This window comes from Acanthochromis polyacanthus, chromosome 17 (assembly GCF_021347895.1).
Source record: "Acanthochromis polyacanthus isolate Apoly-LR-REF ecotype Palm Island chromosome 17, KAUST_Apoly_ChrSc, whole genome shotgun sequence".
In the NCBI taxonomy this organism is placed as follows: domain Eukaryota; kingdom Metazoa; phylum Chordata; class Actinopteri; family Pomacentridae; genus Acanthochromis; species Acanthochromis polyacanthus.
The window spans coordinates 23,889,987-23,909,908 of record NC_067129.1 but is presented as its reverse complement, the minus strand read 5'-3'; the positions used below and the strand labels follow the sequence as shown (position 1 = coordinate 23,909,908).

General features: G+C 39.9%; 1 long non-coding RNA gene across 1 annotated transcript; it reads left to right on the top strand.

Moving 5' to 3' along the window:
* Window positions 1-7,031: 7,031 nt before the first annotated feature.
* LOC127530624 (uncharacterized) lies at window positions 7,032-15,005 on the top strand. The gene is made up of 6 exons (XR_007937271.1): window positions 7,032-7,067; window positions 9,643-9,898; window positions 10,125-10,279; window positions 11,471-11,594; window positions 14,537-14,606; window positions 14,692-15,005. It is a non-coding gene; the product is annotated as an uncharacterized LOC127530624 (long non-coding RNA).
* The last annotated feature ends 4,917 nt before the right edge of the window (window positions 15,006-19,922 follow it).

Genomic DNA, 19,922 nt, shown 5'->3' with positions numbered 1-19,922 from the left:
ATTCAATAAATAGCAGCACAAGCAGTAGATGGAGCTCCTGCACTTCAATGATCATTCATTTACAGAAAACCAGTGCGTCTCCTCTGAGGACCTGCAGGTCGTTCTGTGGCAACTCAAAAGATCCTTCCAGTAGTGATGGCGAGATGAAGCTTCATGAAGCACTGAGGCTTTCCATCCAGTTTGTTCACTCATGGGTCAAAGCTTCATGGTGCTTCTTTTGCTCTACTGCGCCATCAAGTGGACAAATAAAAGTAAAACAGGCAGAGTGCCTATAATGACACACTGGCTTTGCTATGTGAAGAAATGATAATGCCAATAAACATAATATACTTAATATAGTGTCTGTTTTTCCTGACAGCAGAGATAGAGAGGAAAGTGGAAACAAATGGGGAGAGATTTGAGATCTGTAGTTTGACTGCTTGATTGAGGTCAGGTTCTGGTTTTCTGTAAAGTGTTTCAATACTTTTAATTGTAATAAGGGCGACATAAATAAAATGTGCTTGTGCTTCTTTTTGTTTTGTGACTGTGCTTGTGGTACCATTGCAAAACTAAAGTAGGGACAGCATTTTATTTGATATTATTCAAAAATATGAGAATTATTCCACAGAGCTGGGATTTAGGTGGTTTCTTTTTTTTTGGACAATATTTCTCCAGCTCCTTGGAACACCTCACCTTTAATAAAATCATACATATTAGGACTGATAGTTCAATATATGGCAGGTACCCAATATATTATGAGTTTTCCCACATAAAAACCTTATTATGAGCAGTCAACTCAAAATACTCCCACACGGGTGAGGACTTCCTCTTTCTTCCTTGCTCCATCTGTGAGAGAGTATTTGTGATACAACCAACAAACATGAAACTGGCAGGAATGTGAATGTTATTACAGTGTTTTCTTGTAAAATCACTGTCACCACAATATATATATATATATATATATATATATATATATATATATATATATATATATATATATATATGCACCATCACATGAATTAATCATTACCCAACACCAGTGTATAGTTTACAGCTCATTTTATTAATAATAAATAAAACTTTTGTACATATTTCACTTACACATGTTGTCTTTCAGAATAGGTAACACAGAAACTAACACATGCTTTGCAGGCCCTGCTGTAGAACTGTGGCTCCCAGTGGCTTCTTTACATACACGTCAAAGTAGTGTCTAGTTCCCATGTGACTGAAGAAGGTGACAGAAGGTGCAGACACCAAATACAGGAGTTACATTTACAAATGGTAAAACTGACACACACATACACCCATAATTTTACACAACCCATAAACCAATGTAAAAGAAAAAATATATAATATCTCACATCAAAACACTGCAGTTAGAAAATAATCTAAACTGCTGCTCTTCCTACACTTCTCCTACTCCTCCAGCTACTGCTATTTCACACCGAATAATACTTACTGAATAATACTAACTACAACTCGCTCTCACTCCTCTCTCCACAAACGCCAACAACACCCACAGTGTGGCTCGAGATTCGAAACATTTTTATGGGACAGCGATACGTTGAACGAACCAATCACGTGATCTGCACAAACCGAGGCCTCGTTTGTCATCGGTCACGTGACGTTTTCAGAAGTGACCCAAGCCTCGAAGCAAAGCTTCATCTGACACGCTCACTTTTACTCGAGACACGCCTCGATGCCTTGGTTCATTTGTCCCATCACTACCTTCCAGTTCATATTTTAAGTTTGCATGAAAAGTTTCATGTGGAAACTTCTGTCACATTTGCAAAATCTCAAAGCTGAACTCACACACCACTTTTTTGTTATCACTGTTACTTGGTAATTTTTTGATCCTCCTAACCCTCATCAATGATTTTCACTGGATTGCTTTTAAATTTGTACCGAACATTAACACTGACAATGTTTGCAACTAAGCAATTATTGCAGAATAGTAGAGTCATTTTGGGGGGGTTCCGTGACCAACCTCTCCGTACCTTTTTTCTCAGTGGATTTGGCATACTAGACCAATTTGAAGGAAATTTTGTGTGTGTGATATTATCCAGAGAGTCGGCTTGGGTACAGGGTTGACCGCAATGTAGAATGCATTTGTATTTGGCTGAAGACGTTGATGGTAACTCATCACTGTCGCTTGCAGAATCCATTATTCAGGATATGTCTGAAAATTAAGAAGAGAAACCAACATCAGCTTTCTCGGTGCCATAGTAGTTGAGAAACAAAGAAAATTGTATAGCGGTGGCCATATTGGATTTCTCTGCTATGGAATTGTTTTACAAGTGAACTGATGGCAGAATTGGAATCCTTGACCCCCAAAACCTATGTCTAGACACCAAAATTATCCTCCTAGCTGAATTAGTTACTGAGATATAGGGGGTGGCAGTCATTTTGGCGGCCATTTTGGATTTTGGGCTATAAAAAAGTTAGCCGTCATTTTTGGGAGGTTCATAGGAGCAAAATTTCCTTCAAATTGGTCTAGTATGCCAAATCCACTGAGAAAAAAAGGTACGGAGAGGTTGGTCACGGAACCCCCCCCCAAAATGACTCTACTATAAACCAACATTTTAGGTGCGTGTCCAGGGATTTTTGGTAGAATGTTCCTTTAAGGTGGATGTGTGAGGATTTGTAGGTGGAATACTTCCTGAAACCAACCTTTTAGGTCAACTTTCAAAGATTTAAGGTGGAATACTCCTTTAAACCAACCTAAATTTCATGTTCTGATCATTACCAAGTGAGAAACCTCAATCCAGACTCCTCATAATGATGTTTGAGATTTATGCTGCTGTTATTTGTTTAGTCCATACTAAATGACAGAAATCCACAACTGTAATTTTATTTCAGGACTCGGTTATTAAATGTCAAAACAATCGACGTGACTCTAAAAACTCAGCATTACAAACTCTAAGATTAAACTCTCCTCAAGGATCCAAAATAAGTTTGACTTCTACATGAGAGCTTTAATTATTCCTCATCTACTTCCTGGAAAGTTTGGTCAACAAAAAAATAAAATAAAATAAATATTTTCACCTGAACTAAAGACAGACTTTGTGATTTTTCCGCTCACATGTTGTGTTAAACTTACTCTTTCAAATAAATACCCTCCTAACCCCCTAGAAACCAGTGTTTGTCCTGTTCTTGTGTTGCTCTTCAGCAACGATAGACAGCTGGGTTGTAATGTTTTTTGAGCAACACACCATACTATGACGTTTTTACAATGATGGTTCTACTATGAAACCAGTTTGACATGTTCAGGTGTTCTTTGTGTGAAAACACAGAGATTTCAGGTATTAGTGTAGTATATAGTGCAGTGCACTTATAAAAAGTAGTGCCTGCTTGGGAGGTGGAGTGATATGATATTCGGAGAGTTGTGAACCGGTTGTCTGTGTTGCCACTAAAATGATGCCCAGTAAAACAGCGCTAAAAGAACCAGCCTGGTGTCCTCTTTGTCCAACCTGCACCACGAGCTACGTCGTAATATGGTAACGTTAACAGAAACCACTACACAGAAGGTGGTTTTCAACTTTCTTTGTTAACTTTCTGCTTTAACTTTAAACTAAATTTACTTAACTAAGCCAGCCCTCTGGACTTCCAGTAAGCTGTGTTCCTATTGGCTGTCCAGGTGGCTGCTTGGTGTTATCAGGAACACCTGAGCAGCTCAGTGTCTTCCTGCTTTATGAATAAAAGGTGAGAAAAAAGTAAATGTGTACTGTATTTAAAACTAAACATTTAAGAATCAAACTACAGACAAAATATTTGAAAAGACACCAGTTAGTCATTAGATCAAATTAAACAGAAGAAACAAAACGATCAAAAAGAGCAAAAACAGATAAAGGGCTTAAAACGTTTTCTAGTCAGAAATGAAAACATCAAGTTGTTTCTTCAAACATTTCCTCTTTCTGTGTTCTTGGTTTGAGTGTGGACAGATTTACTAAGAGCTCATTTCAGAAAACTGCTTTCCAGATAAAGTCTACTAGTAGTTGAAGGCATCGATCAAACTAATGTTACCTTCTGATCTCCACAAACTGTACTGTTCAGTGAAGAGAATCAAAGTTTATTCAGGATTTCTAAAAAACCCACAGGTGAAGGTCTGAAAAGAACTCAGATGGATGGTCTAAATGTGAAATCAAGACTCATGGTCACAAGTTTTAAGGCTTCTGTTAACCACAAAGTTCAAACTAACAGAGGAGTACTCAACAACTTTTAGGATTTCAGCCCTCAGACTGTTTAAAAGCTCAAACTAACAGTGAACCACTCAGGAACTTAGAAGATATCAGTCCTTGGACTGTCTGAAGGTTCAAACTAACAGAGATCTACTGTGGGACTTAGAAAATTTCAGCCCTCTGACTGTGTGAAAGCTCAGGTCCTCAGGACTTGGGAGGTCTGGAGGCTTCTTCAGTTCCAAACAAAATACAATCAAAAGATCAAACTAACGTCGTTGGTGCATTCAGATGCAGTCGAACAACGAAGTTGAATTCAGGAGCGTTGGAAATCGGAGATTCAGTGATGTAAATTTCCAACGAAATAAACTTTTTTTTTCTTTCTAGTTTGATAGTTTGAAGCTCTGCTATGGTACAATAAGTGTAATTCTGCAGAAAAACAATCAATAAAATGTTCCAGAGTTTAACAACTGTTTATGAAGAAATCAACTTTTTTAAGGTTTTTGAAAGAACATGAAAGACAAGTCTATTATATTTCTAATGAAGCTCTGAAGAAAACTCATACACATTCAGTGTCATACATACAGGCCTCGTCACTTCTAGTATTATGGAAAAATAAACTAATTAAGTTTTTAAACCATGTGTTCACATATGTTTACAATGCATGTGGATTTTTATAATGATATATGCAATTACATGAATAATCAAAGGGCTGAAAGAAATTATAATTCATCAGTAAAGTTGATGTTAAATACTAGGGGGCACAGGGCCTCTTTGAATAACAAATAATAATTTGTCTGCATTGCTCAAGGGCCCAGTGGTTGCCACATCAGGGTCTGAACCACTGACCTTCTGATCAGTAGTCCAGAGACTTCACCATTTCACCAGTGCTTCTATGTTGCATTCTTTGTGAACGAACATCCATCCATCCATCCATCCATCCATCCATCCATCCATCCATCCATCCATCCATCCATCCATCCATCCATCCATCCATCCATCCATCCATCCATCCATCCATCCATCCATCCATCCATCCATCCATCCATCCATCCATCCATCCATCCCTTTATCCTCACTAGGGTCACTGGAGCCTATCTCAGCTGACTCGGGCGAAGGCTAGGGAAGCCCTGGACAGGTCGCCAGTTGGTTGCAGGGCTACATATACAGACAAACATTCACACCTACGGGCAATTTAGAGTAATCAATCAACCTCAGCATATTTTTGGACTGTGAGAGGAAGCCGGAGTTCTTTGTGAATATGGGTTGGTACAATTCAGCCAGTTATATTGTAAGGTATGTTTCTGTGTGGTGATTCAAATTCGTGCTCCATGTGCCCCCTTTTAACTTTAAGCACCTGCCCTTCCAAAAGTCTCTGTACGGCCCTGCCAAATGTAAACATCCATTCATCCACCACTAAAGTGTCCAAATAACTACAACCCAGTTTTTTTCTGATTTCTTAAACAGTGAACTGAAAGTTCAGGACTCAACCTGAGGACAAAATGCTGAAGGGCAGCTGATTAACTGTGTGACAATTTACCTGTCAGAGAGGAAGATATGTTCACAGCTGCTGTTGCATCCTAATCAGCCCTTTGTCCCTGTCTGGATAATTTATAGCTAAACCTAATGAAATTATTACTGTTGCTCTTTGCAAAATGTGTGCATCTCTCTCTCTCGGAGACACTCACCAATAAAAACTACGGACATTTACAGTTGCTTGTATTGATTTACAAAGTACAAAGTAATTATAAAGTTAATTTGAAAAAATGAAGCCACCATAAACAGTCCCATCTTTGAGATTAGGCTAACAAATAATTCTAATTTAAATTATAATACGGGGGGGGGGGGGAATCTGTTAGTTCCTGGTCTGCAGTGGTCAGTATCTATCCAAAGTGTTCCAAGGAAGGAACAGTGGTAAACTGGTGACAAGGCTCATTGATTTATGTAGGGCAGTGAAGGCTGGCCCCTGTTGTCCCATTCATCAGATGTCCTATTGTTGCTCAGACTGCTGAAGAAGTTATTGCTGGTTCTGATAGAAAGGTGTCAGAATACACAATGCATCACAGTTTGTTGGGTATGGGGCTGGATAGCTGCAGACCAGTCGAGGTGCCCATGCTGACCCCTGCGCACCGCCGAAAATGCCAACAATGGACATCAGAATTGGACCACAGAGTAACGGAAGAAGGTGGCCTGGTCCGATTCATGTGGATGGCCAGGTGTGTGTGCGTCGCTTACCTGGCGAACACATGGCACCAGGATGCACTATGGGAAGAACTCAAGCCGGCGGAGACAGTGTGATGCTTCGGACAGTGTTCACTTAACCTGTCAGTGGTCATAATGTTGTGGCTGATCAGTGTACGTCTACACAACCGGTCAAAAGTTTCAGAACGCTCCAATTTTTCCAGTGTTTCATTGGAAATTATACTCTGAAATTACAGCATAGAACAAATACGAATGAAGTCAAAAAATCAATCAATCAATTTGGAAACCAAAATGTATTCTAAACTTTTAGCTCATCAAAGTAGCCAACTTTGGCAGATAAAACAGTGTAAGTGTTACTAAGTTGTTATTTTTTATAATAACGTAAATATGCAGGACTGTGTTATTATATCTGATTCCATTTGGTTGTTTTTCACAGTAAAGATAATCGGAGTAGATAAACAGAGGTGGTGATCTCATCAAGTACGCTGGTGTTCCAGTTACACATTAACCTAGTCTGTACTTGCAAGTCCATACTGCCAAGTATGCAAGTCGGTACTCATCGTACTTGGGATTGAGAAATAGGCCTGCATTCATTTCCTCAGTGCACAAACCAACGGGTGACGTCACGGTAGCTCTGCTATCCTCCCCTCTGCAGCAGCTCTGGAGCCAGTTGGAGTTTAGTTTTCTCTCTGCAAGGAGCAACAGCAAGAGGTGAGCTGACGGCTATCTGACTTTACTCTGAGAAAATGTTTTTTTTCTCTGCACTCTTTCTGCGCTGTCCTCCGTGTACTGCTGTAATGTTAGTTTGGCTCTGTTACAATTATGAACTTAAATGTCAGCACAGTTTAGGAGAAATGTCAAACACGGACAGAGATTCTTATTTTCCTATCCAAATCTAGTGTGATGTTGATCAGAAACCACTATTTTAGCTGCACTACACGATCATCATTAAAAAAAACTGTATTCCTCCACTGTGCAGCACAGTGTCACTATATGAATTAATTTTGCCAAATGTTGTGTAGAATGTACATTTTTAATTAAAAAAAACATTATAAGCAGCTGGAATATCATCAACATCATATTTAAAGTTTAAGTGGATTTAAAGAATTATGAAATTCCATGTTTTTCATTTTAAATGACAGAAACATGCTGTCTAATGTTTTGATAATAAGTGCACAGTGATAGTAACGGTTACAACAGAAGTCTTTCACACGCTCACAGTTAAAGATGTGTATCATGCCTACATCTGTTTTATTGCATTATTATTTAGACATGTCTATAAAAACTTCGGAATCTTTTTAACATATGCAAATACATTTTCAGATCAGTGCTGTCCATTTTTTTTTGTGGTTGTGCGGCAGAAGAATGAGAGACAGAGACAGTCAGTGGAAAAGTTAGAAAGAAGGAGGTGTTTTCAGGGGAATAGTAACATGGTAGCCACATCACACATCGAAGCACTGAGCATTCATGTTTCATCAGGCTGTTGTAGTGGCTTGAATATCAAACAGGATATGTACAGACATGTTTTTATTGTGGCCTTCTCACACAGTGAGAGTAAGGTGTCGGGATTCATAGGGTGTAGAGATGGGATTTACGACTGTTTGAAAGGAGCCGGATCTTGAGGTTCCTTTCAAAGAGTCTTTCAAAAGACTTGCTCATGGTTATATTCATTTATTTTAGAACTCAACCAGGGGTAACTAGTTTTTATCAAGGAAACAATGACTGGTAGCAGTTTTAAAATACAATATGGATCAGAGTAATTCAAACTTACACATCCCACCAGTATATTTACTCTATTGAGTTTTATTTATATTTTTATATGCATGAATACATTTTATTATTATTTATAATTTTATATTTTTCTTTGTATTGCTAAAATGTTCTTGTGCGGTTTTGTTGTTGTTTGTATCTATGATATGTGGCAGTGTAAGCTGATTGTTGACCTGGACTTGAAAGAGATGTTTTTCTGACAAATACTGCGTTGTGCTCTGCCTTGCGTGACGTTCCCAGAAAAGTGTATCCAAATGTTGCTATGTTTCCTTTGGCTCTGTCTCATTTTCTTTTTTTTTTCCTTTTTTTCCCATCGCTAATATCTCCTAGTCAAGGAGGTAAAGCTGGTAAATGTGACTCCGCTCCAGTCTCTAGTCAGTCGGACTTAGGCGGTGCTCACACTCCTTCTCCTCTAAGTTAGGTGCATATATAGCTGCATTTACATGAATGGAGTGTGCTGTGGACAACTCAAACTCAGAAACGTCATTACTTGTTCACACGAAGGCAGCGTGGACAACTCAGACTCATGGGGCACACGAGTGACTCGTGAAGGAAATGCGGACAATTTGCATACAAGTGGCTCGCAACTGTGAACCAGTTCTCATCGTTCACTTAAAAGACGTGTTCAAACAACTGAGTTGTTGAAATCTAATTTTCTACATGCGCTTCTTATCACCTCGCAGAAGTAAAACATAACAGTTAATTGGCAGTGAATTCAAATCTTAAACTCTGAAAAACAACAATAACAAAACATGAATGTTAAAAAAGAACTAAACGTCCGTTATCTATACACCGCTTAATCCATTAGGATCATGGGGAGCTGGAATCTATCCCAGCTGATTTAGGATGAAGACAGGGGACACCTGGACAGGTCACCAGTCTATCACAGGGCTGCATACAGAGACAAACAATCACACTCACATTCACACTTACAGACAATTTAGAATCACCAATTAACCTCAGCATGTTTTTGGACTGTAGGAAGAAGCTGGAGAAGCCAGAGAAAACCCAGGCATGTACAGGGAGAACACGCAAACTCCATGCAGAAAGGAAACTGGGGATCTTCGAGTTGTTTGGCAAAAGTGCCTTAAAGAAATCAATCCATTCATTTTCTTTCACACTACTACCATCTGTTGTGCAGTCTGAATGCTGAAGTAGAAACTACAATTTCTTCTGTAAATGTCAAATATTAGAGTTCTCCTTTCCTTTTTAGTCTTTAGTCTTTATTTATTTGGACAGGACAGTGCACATTGATGAACATACAATCTCATACCAGTTGCCATAAGGTTGCAGTAAATATGCCAGATTTAGCACAAGGCTAATTTCCATCCGTTGTCCTACATATAAGGAAAAAATAATTTTAGGAAAAAATTTTGCTTGTCTTCATTTTTAAATGGACTTATAAAGCATCAAACATGACCTGCAGTAACTAAATCCGACTGAAGACAAAACTACAAGTAAAGCTCCAGAATTAAGTCTTTTTAACTGCTTTCTCTGTCATCTTTTCACACTATAGCTAACACATAAATGACTCTAACTTGACTTAGAAGACAAGGCCATTGGGAGTTTCAAGAAGAACCATATGGAATGGTAATAATGTCCAACCACTAGACACTAACTCAACACTGTGGGAACCATCAGCAGCAGGTACAGTGAAGGACAGCAGTCATCATGATCGACCTGAGCTTCCTGTCAGAGGAGGAGCAGGAGACCGTTCTGTCTGTGTTGAAAAGAGATGCTGAACTGAAGAAGACTGAGGAGCAGCGTGTCCAGTAAGTTTCTACTGCTGGTTGGTTGAAGTTTGGTCTGTCATGGTTGAAATTGTATAGAAGGTTCCAAAAGTCTGCCCTGAATCTTATCTAGAAAGTAGAGGTACCAGGGTCAGACAAAAATTAAGAAGGAAAGAATTTTAGCAAAAAGTGACACATTCTTATGCTTGTTTTCATATACTTAAAAGCAAAGTAGTAGATACAGTGTTTATCACCGATGTCTCTGCAGGAATTTGCAGAAGACTGTGAGTGACAAAACCCAGCTGAGGTACCTGACTGGAGAATGGTTCTATGAGACCAAGCAACTTCGCCATCCGGATCGCATCCATGGCTCTGACATCATCAGGGCGTCTCTGAGGCACACACATAAACCACTAACTCTATGTGAGTCTGCCATATCCACATTGCTTCGATTTCTTATTCATATTTCTTACTCAGAGAACTTCGGCTTAGTTGACAGTCCTCGATTTAACTGTAGATACAACTAATAGAATGTGGCTGTACGCATCTCTGAATATCATCTGAATGACTCCATCTTAATACAAGCAATTTCAAAGCTGTTCATTTTTTATATATGCCTTTATAATACTTACAAATGGTCTTGCCCACCATAAGAATGAGACTGAATGGGAGGTTTCTGAATTCTGAATGAACTGGTTGTTTAAAGGGATTATATCTGCGATTTTGTTGGACAGATTTCTGATGTATGGTGATAATGAAATCCTTGAATCTTGAATGAGAAACCTAAATCCATGCAACTTATGCTCAACTGATGAGCATGTTAATTCTGCCCTCATATCTGCAGTTTTTTGCTGAACAGTCCCTCCTGACTGTGGCTGCAGCAGGTGTCATTGCATTGGCTGAGGATTACAGTTTGTTCTTCTGAGAAAAATGCAGCTTGAGACATGTCCCCTGCATTTATACACATTCAAAAATCCATTCAGAAACCCTGGGTTGATACCAAGTAGATACCCAACCGTGTGGGATGCTTAGCCTGACTGCGGTTGTAGATTTCATGAAGCCAGACAGTGTAGGACGGGTATAATGAACTTGGTTTAGAAGAGTACAAGACCCAAGGCAACAAGGGAACATTCGAGGAGGGAAAAAAAAACTGAGACAGGAAGTAAAACACACCATGACACACAAAAAAGTAGATCTTTTCAAAATGGAAAAGAAAATAAATTATAAGGAAACCATGACATCTGTTTTTGGTATGGATGCCAAGATGCTGACAAGACAGTATTAAGGTCTTGCATTTAATAATTCTCTCTAAAAAATAGTGCCATTTTGGTAAATGCTGAAGCTGAAAGGACCACCCTTGCATTTGTAAAAAAAAAAAAAGGGTTTTATTTATGTCCCATAAGACATAGTCATTAGTCCTCTGTGTAATAGTGTATTATGTGCCTCTGAAACGTCCATGCCACAATTCTTGTAGTCAGGGTTGAGACTACATCTGTATTTTTTTTATGACACTGTAAGGTAATCAATAGGTTACTATGTTGTAATGAATATAACTAGTATATGTCACGTCAGATGGCTAACTCAGTAACAGTAGCTATGTGGTTTGTGCTTCAGTGGAACTGTCACAGATATTACCTGAGAAGTCCAGTTTTGTCTGCAGTGAAAATAAAGAAGTATTTGTCCCACCTGTACTCTGTGGACTCCTTCAGGAATCTCACGTGCAGCTTAACATTGAGGGGTGAGTATGGCAAACCAAAGCATTAACCACATGTGTTAGGAGTGTTATATACTATACTACCAGTCAAAGTTCAGACACCCTCTCATTTAATGTTTTTTCTTTTTTTAATGACTATTTACATTGTAGATTCTCAATGAAGGCATCAAAACTATAAATGAAAACATAAGGAATTATGTAGTAAACAATAAAGTGTGAAATAAGTCAAACCTGTTTTAAATTTTAGATTCTTCAAAGTAGCCACCCTTTGCTTTGATTACTGCTTTGCAAATGCTTGGCCTTGTTTCAACGAGCTTCGTGAGGTAGTCACCTGAAATGGTTTTCACTTCACAGGTGTGCCTTCCACATTTGTGGAATTTCTTGCCTTCCTAATGAGGTTGTGTTATGCAGAAGTCAGTTTGGTACACAGTTGACAGTCCTATTTGACAACTGTTAGAATCCATATTATGACAAGAACCAATCAGCTAAGTAAAGAGAAATGACAGCCCATCGTTACTTTAAGAACTGAAGGTCAGTCAGTCCAGAAAAATGCAAAAACATTTGCAAAAAACCATCAAGCGCTATGATGAAATTGGCTCACATGAGGACCAGAAAGGACCCAGGAAAGGAAGACCAAGAGTCACCTCTGCTGCTGAGGATAAGTTCATCTGAGTCACCAGCCTCAGAAATGGGAAGTTAGCAGCACCTCAGATTAGAGTCCAGATAAATGCCACACAGAGTTCTAGTAGCAGACACATCTCTACATCAACTGTTTAGACGAGACTGACCAATCAGGCCTTTGTGGTCAAATAGCTGGTAAGAAACCACAACTAAGGAAAATCAACAAGCAGAAGAGATTTGTTTGGGCCAAGAAACACAAGGAATGGACTTTAGACCAGTGTAAATCTGTGCTTTTGTCTGATGAGTCCAGATTTGAGATCTTTGGTTCCACCCGCCATGTCTGAGCGGATGGTCTCTACATGCACTGTTCCCATTATTAAGCACGGAGGAGGAGGTGTGATGGTGTGGGGGGTGCTTTGCTGGTGACACTGTTGGGGATTTATTCAAAACTGAAGGCACACTGAACCAGCATGGCTACCACAGCATCCTGCTGTGACATGTTGTACCATCCAATTTGCTCTGTCAACCAGACAGAGCAGTCACACAAAATCTAGAGTAGGAAGACCAACATGAACACTGCCTGGATAAACTACAAGAAACCCTTTGATTCCACACACATGGATTCTGAAGTGCCTGATACTGAGCAGGAATGGCAGGACTTCGATATCCTTCATCAAAGAACTCAATGCAGCTGTGGAAAACAACACTGGAAGCCATCTCCAATCTCCATCCAGTGGATTACCACCAAGTGTGGCATATACCAATGTGGTCTCCTCTGCTATTCTGCAAAGGCCTGAATATATCCATACATCCATAATCCTCTGTAGTGTCACGGGGGGGGGGGGGGGGGGGGGGGGGGGCTGGCTATCTCAGCTGACTTAGCATGGAGGCAGGGCTCACCCTGGACAGATCGCCAATCTGTCACAGGGCTACACATAGAGACAGACAACCAAGCACACTCATATTTAGGCCTGAACCCCCTCACTGAAATCATCTTAAAGAGTGACTACAAATGTAGAATCAGAAGTGGAATAACCATCAGATACTTCCTGCACATGGATGACATTTACTTCCTGCACATGGATGACATTAACCTGTATACTAAGAGTGAGCGAGACATGAAATCACTGCTAGACCTCAACAGGATGCACAATGAGGACACTGAGTTGTCATTCAGACTGGAAATGTGTGGCCACAGGGTGGCAATGAGGGGCAAGATGATTAGGACTGAGGCAATGGACAACATCTGAGGTCTCTGTCCAAAAGAGCACCCTCAAACTCCAGGCCTCTGGTAAAGTACATGAAGTTGAGGACAGTACTCACCATACCCAACAGGTGGGCACAAGAGGAAAATAATTATCTATATAAATATACCACATATAGACATGTGGTCTGCATAGAGCGACTTTTGTTTGATTCTTCAACCATTGTTACCAAATTATCATTAGTTTAGTCTATATTTGATGACAACACTACCTTTTTGCACTTCTGTACCTTTAACTAAGTGTAATTTTCAAACTGCTTCAGCTGTTCCGCCCGCTTCCTCCTTCCCAACCCAGCACTTCCGTGAGTCTCCCTACCCCGTAGTTTGGTTATTGTTTTATGTTTAGTTCTACTCGGCCTTCGGGTCCGCCCTTAGTTTAGTTTTGTTCAGTTTACCTCTCCTCCCGCAGTTTCCCCCCGGCTTCCTTTATTCAGTGTTTTCTGTTCGTATTCATTCTTATTTTTTCATTAAATCTTTATTAATCTCACCCACTTGTCTGTGCCTGCTGCTTGGGTTCACATGTCTGATCATGACAGTACCTCCACATTGTATAAACAAAATGATCGGTGTTGTTTCTTGAGCACCATCACATGGCCGCACTAGTGGAGGAGATTATTCAGAGTGTAATTTCCAGTGCGTGATCTTGTGCACACAGTTACAGGGTAATTAGCCTTGTAATTCTCAGTAATCTCTTTACAAGGTCAAGTCTCACATGTTCTTGTTTTTACTACTTCGAGAGAGTGATCATTGATATCAGTATCAAATGAACTCTGCACTGACTTCAGCTATGTGGATTGGCCTACTTTTGCCTAAAGGCCACTATATGTAGATGTAATTACTTGTCTTAAGGCACATTAGATAGTAAGTTTTGTTGCAGTGTCCACAGTTATTTTCCATGAACAGGTGAACAGGCATTGATGGCTACTAAAACGTGTCTGTCATATGGAGGGCTACACTGCTCTTCATACTACATGCAAATACATGAGGACATTCCAAATCAAGCTTAGAAAGGTTTGAAGTTGCACATCTTGTCTACAGAGATTGTCATGACATATCATGTCATTTTTGTTTTTTCTAACAGGGACCATAACCTGAACAATTATAAATCCCAACAAGATTCTGCAAAACCAGGTTTACAGTCACCTACAAAGGTAGGATCCTACCTGTTGAATCAAAATCTGCTAAAATGTTCAGTGTAAGTCCATGTTGCGATGTGTTGTTCCTCTTCTGTTGCAGAGAAAAAATCCATTCAACACTGAACTTGCTTTCAATGAAAAGGATGATGAGTTGCTGGATGGAACAGTAAATCAAGGCCAGACACCAAATGAGAGTAAGTTGTTATACAAACATCATGTTGTGCTACTTTAAATATGTCCGTGTAGCATGAGTATAAACACATCTCTACGCTGTGATCTAACCATGTATCATTTATTTGTTATGTTTTGAATTGAGTGGACTTGACGGACAGATTGTGTGAACAGTTATTACAAACCAATGTAAGTCTGGTTCTAGAAGTCTGTTTCCTGCTTCAGCCTTTGATGTGAGCAGAATGTGGGCATGAACACTGGCTGCATGGCCGGGGAAAGCTTGCACTGGCTTGTCATTTCTAACATTTCTCGTGATTACATTCAATCTTGTTTTGTTGCAATTTCAAAGAAGGCTTTTCTATCACACAGGGAAACTAACTTTTTCATGCAGGTCCTGCTGGGTGACATACAGGTTTAAACATGTTCAGTAGTTCACAAGACCACTGGTTAAATGAATAACCACTCTTACGTTTTATTGAAAGTTTTGATGCCAAAATGTTGCATTTCTGCCAATATTTTTTTTCATTACCATGCCTTTGACATGAGCCAGTGAGCTGGGACCACAGAGTTTCTCAGGGGTACTCAAAGGGAAGGTGGATGTAATTACCTTAGAGTGCCGGACTAGCCAGAGGATTACACAGAGAAACATTCCAAAGCCCTAATCTGTACTGTGTGACTCGTGTCTGCTGAAAATATTTCACAGGAACTGTGATGTTTTTATAGCAGAAACTATACCATGAGAAGGACACAACCAACCAAAAAATGACAGTTAAGAAGAGGAAGAATAGGTCAGTTAGATACTAAGTACTTATCACCAAAACACATTTAAAAGTACTCATTCTGCAGTAAATGTCCTCTGTGCCTGATGCAATGTTTAATCTGACTTATCAGTCGGTTGGTAATTCTGATGCATCTGAAGTTATCGTCACACAGCTGATGTGCTGTTGGTTGAATTTGTGTAAATTTGTTTTTGCTTTTTACAGAGAATTTACCATTAACTAGCAGCTACATTTTTTATGCTTCTAACTTTAAACAAGATGGTAATGACAGCTCAGTCACCCAGAATGCATCTGTTCCAATGGTAATGCACAAGAAAAAAAGCAGTCAGCACCACTTTGAGGACTGTTGTGTTGATCTAGATCAGTCAGCAGGTAGACAGAATAACTCTTCTGATTCTTGGGGCATCCTTAAGCACTTGCATGCTTCCAGCCCAGGCTCTCTGTTCAGTTCCCTGAACACACAGAGTCCAGTTAACCTGGATTTTCCTGTTGAAACTTAGACAAACAGGAAGCAGATGAAGTTCAGCTCCATGGTTGGTCAGACTGATGTGAAATGGAAAGATTGGATAGAACTAGGAGAGCACAATTTGCTGGATGTTGACCCTTCTGTTACCTCTGAGGCACCAAAGTCAGTGACTGACAAAACTGATAAAGCACCATTGCTTGCAAACATACGTGCTCACTCAGACAAAAAAGAAGAATTTACTTGTAAATATGCAGCACACCTCAAAGAGCAAGCTGCTGGCCAACACTAGGTCTTTGGAGGAAAGAATCTTATTTCCAAACAGTGTATCAACTAGCTAGCCAATCACCAAGTCAATGACAATGACATCAATATTTACACATTTAAAAAAACATTTTTAATTGACAGTTCATCCTGCTTATGCATGCTCTTTCATCAAAAATGTGTATTGCTGCTTGTAGATGCTGGTAGAAGAAAGGGGCAAGGGAACTATCTGTTTTTATTGTTTTGTCGGGTTTTACTGCAACCTTCTTTGGTATTTTGGGCAATCTGTCACAGAATTCTGAACAGTTGCATGCATGCCAACTTTTCAGTGAAGTTAACATCTCATGTCATACTTTGAAAATTTTCATTGGTTGATTATGCGACTGTTAAATGAAGTGTGCTAATGCAAATCCTTGAATAAATGAGTAGATCTTAAGTGAGACCTAAAGACCCCCTCCTCCATGTGGTACTTTTTGATAAGTTTGAGGACCAATGGGCAAATTATAGCACTTGAGCAGAGTCATGGGTAAGGTAGTGATCTTGAGCTGCAGTGAAGCGTGGGAAAAGAGAGAGGCAGAGACTCTGTAGAACTGTACATTCTAGAGGAGGCAACAGTGTAGAGTTAACTTCTAAGCAATTTTAAGGTGTTTCAGAATGATTTCATTCTTGAAAGACCTTCTAAATATTAAACTTTGACTCACAGAGATGAGGGGTTTAATCAATGCCTGATCAGAGAGGAAGTTTAATCTTCTGCGAATTGTATTCCATCCACAATTGGAGCTCATGTGTCATTCAGCTATTGTAACGCAGCTTCTGGCACACTGGCGAAGTGTACAGTGTGGGCAGAAGGAAATGGATGTGTAGAATTTCTTTGCTTTTGTTTTTATAGCATGCTTAATATTATTCTGATACATTAAATGTTGACTTGTAGTATGTCATTACAACACTGAGTGCCCTATTTGATTTCATAGTAATACAACAAGAAAAGTCCCACACAAGTGATGAATTATGCTGTGTAATGTTTGGGTGGAAAAATATACACGAGTGATCTAATAACTGATTGCTGTTTTTGCAGATGTCTCTGAGCGTTGTCATTTGGAACTACTAAGCCCAGCAGAGTCTAGCTTTGTTTCTGCTGAGCGGGAGTCAGGTAAGCCTGTACACCCGGAGACAGTGTCTGAAGAGGACTGTCCATCTCAGGCTGATTTCACAGACTGGTCAGCTGGACACAGCATTTATTCTGTTGATGCCACCTCAGACACCAAACCCTCACATAATGGCAGGTCAATGAGTTCCTCTCTTGCCGTCTCACCAAAACCTAAACAAAGACTGATTAGAATTTTCAGAAGACAGCAGGATAAACAAAAAGAGGAGCTGAACATATCTAAACAGAAAGAACCAAGTATCACACAGAATCTCTTCAAAACGGCTGCAGATGTGCCCCTGGACAAACCTGCAAGTGTCAAACAAGAAGCTAAGGTCAGAACAGTACAACTTGCAGCATTGCAGAACACTCCATTTAAAGAAACAGTGACCTCAGTAGATGCAAGCACTCAGCAGGAAACGACAAAAGGCAGAACTACTCCATTTTCAGCGAGACTGTTCAATGAGGAAGCATTCTTCGAGAGAGAAAACACTGGCCCAAAAATCATGTTTGCCAGAGATGGGGCAAGACAGGACAACATTGCCAAGACAGAAGTAGGAGGTTCACAGTGCCCTCAGACTATCTCTCAGAAGAAGAACATCAACAAAAATGTCTCACCTAGAATGGAAATGACAGTGGGCCAGTCTGAAGACAAGAGTTTGTCCCCACAGACTGTCGGCAGTGTCTTAGTAAAATTATCAAGAGATGATGGCACATATAGAGCTAATCCAGTCTTCATCGATGAGGAGACGTGTGCCTCTTTGACAGGTTCAGTAACAGAATCCCAGGTTTCTGAGCCTGAAGAAAATATCACCTCCCCTATATTGCCCACTGTAGCTATGAACACCCAAAAGCTAGAGCAAGATACCGCAGTTCCCCTTCCAAGGCAGTCTAGTTCAACTCATCAAGAAGGCCAGCTAGCCAAGATCAGTGAGCCTGAGCATTTCGAGAAGAAGGAATATGCTAGATCCAAGAAAATCCCAGGAGTCAAGGAAGCTTCAAGCAGTTCAATACTTATACACAAGCCAGTTTCTCCCCAGTTTGACCTCAGAACATCTTTAGACAATGAAGAAATGTCTGGGATAGAGACAGAAACATCCTCATACAAAACCAAGTCTAATGTCTTGAAATCATTAAAAGTGACAGACAAGGGGTTTGTCAGTCAGAGTCTAGACAGATCACAGCTAAGAAGCACTGGCAGTACTGCAGATGTACCGTCACCAAGTCACAAATATCAAGTCAAGATTGATACAGAGTCTCAAGAAAGACCCCATAGTCCCAGTAAATCCCAAGCTCCAGGATCAAAAGACAAGGATGAAACAATCAGGAGGAGTCCATCGAAGACATGCCACCCAAAGGTCCTACCACGAGAATCGTCCAGTGCCAAAGGATCCTGGCTGGAAGACTCTTCCCTGAAAACCTTTTCAATAGACATCAGCCCCCAAACAAAAGCCACTGAAGAGCAACAAGGGAAGCCAACACCAGCGCCAAGACAGAGGAGGAGTCCCTCACATGCAGCAAAGCAGACATTGTCCAAAGACATCGACCTTAGCAGAGACATCACCTGTCCCCCTTTACCTTCACATCAAAGTAGTCCAAACTCGTCCACTTCACCACACCCCAACAAAGCTACCTTTACATGTCTTGCCAGATCTTTCATTCCTCAAGACCATCAGCATTATCTTGGCCCAAGTGAGAAGGCACACATTCCTCGTTTTAATCAAAACAACGCAGAAAGTGAAGCTGTGTACAGACCACAAAGTGCCAGCAGAGATTTAGTGGGAAACCAGAGTGGAAATCCCACCGAGGGAAGTCCACCTGGAATCAGTTCTGGGGCTGTGCAAAACAAAGATGGAAATTCCTGCCAAGATGCAGCAACCAGGGCCTGGTCTCTGTCTCGGGCAAGTTCAGGCAGTAAGCTTTTGAATTCTGTCTTCACTGATATGGCTTTTAGATAACGAGTGACAAATGCAAATCACAGTGATGTTTGTTTTTTTTTATAAAATCACAGCAAGTTAGGACATTAACATCACATGAGTCTGATTTGACTGAGAGTTCATTTACATGTTGCTTCATCTGCTGTGCTTATTATTAACCTTAAAGTTTCTCTTTGAGAGTATTCAATGGTTTTAATTTTAGTTACCTTTCAGCCAAAGTCTAAGCTTTCAATGCAAGTTTTTAATCTATGTCTTTTTTGTGACTAAAGATGCTAAATCTGTAAAAATGTTGCTTTTAAGGAACTGCAATTACTTACTACTAAAAAGATCAAAATTGGTATTACCTTTTACAACAATAACAACATTTCTATTAATTCATTCCCATAAAATCTAAACACAATCTGGCTATGTTCCCAGTGTTTAATGTGATCATAGGATGGTTTCATTTTCTCAAAAATATATCAGCAAAGTTCTCCCTATTTTTTTTATTTCATAAGTAAATCAGAAAGTCTGTGTTGAGTCTGTTGTCGAGTCTGTTTTCCAGAATTAACTTTGTGTCATTCTTGGCAGGTC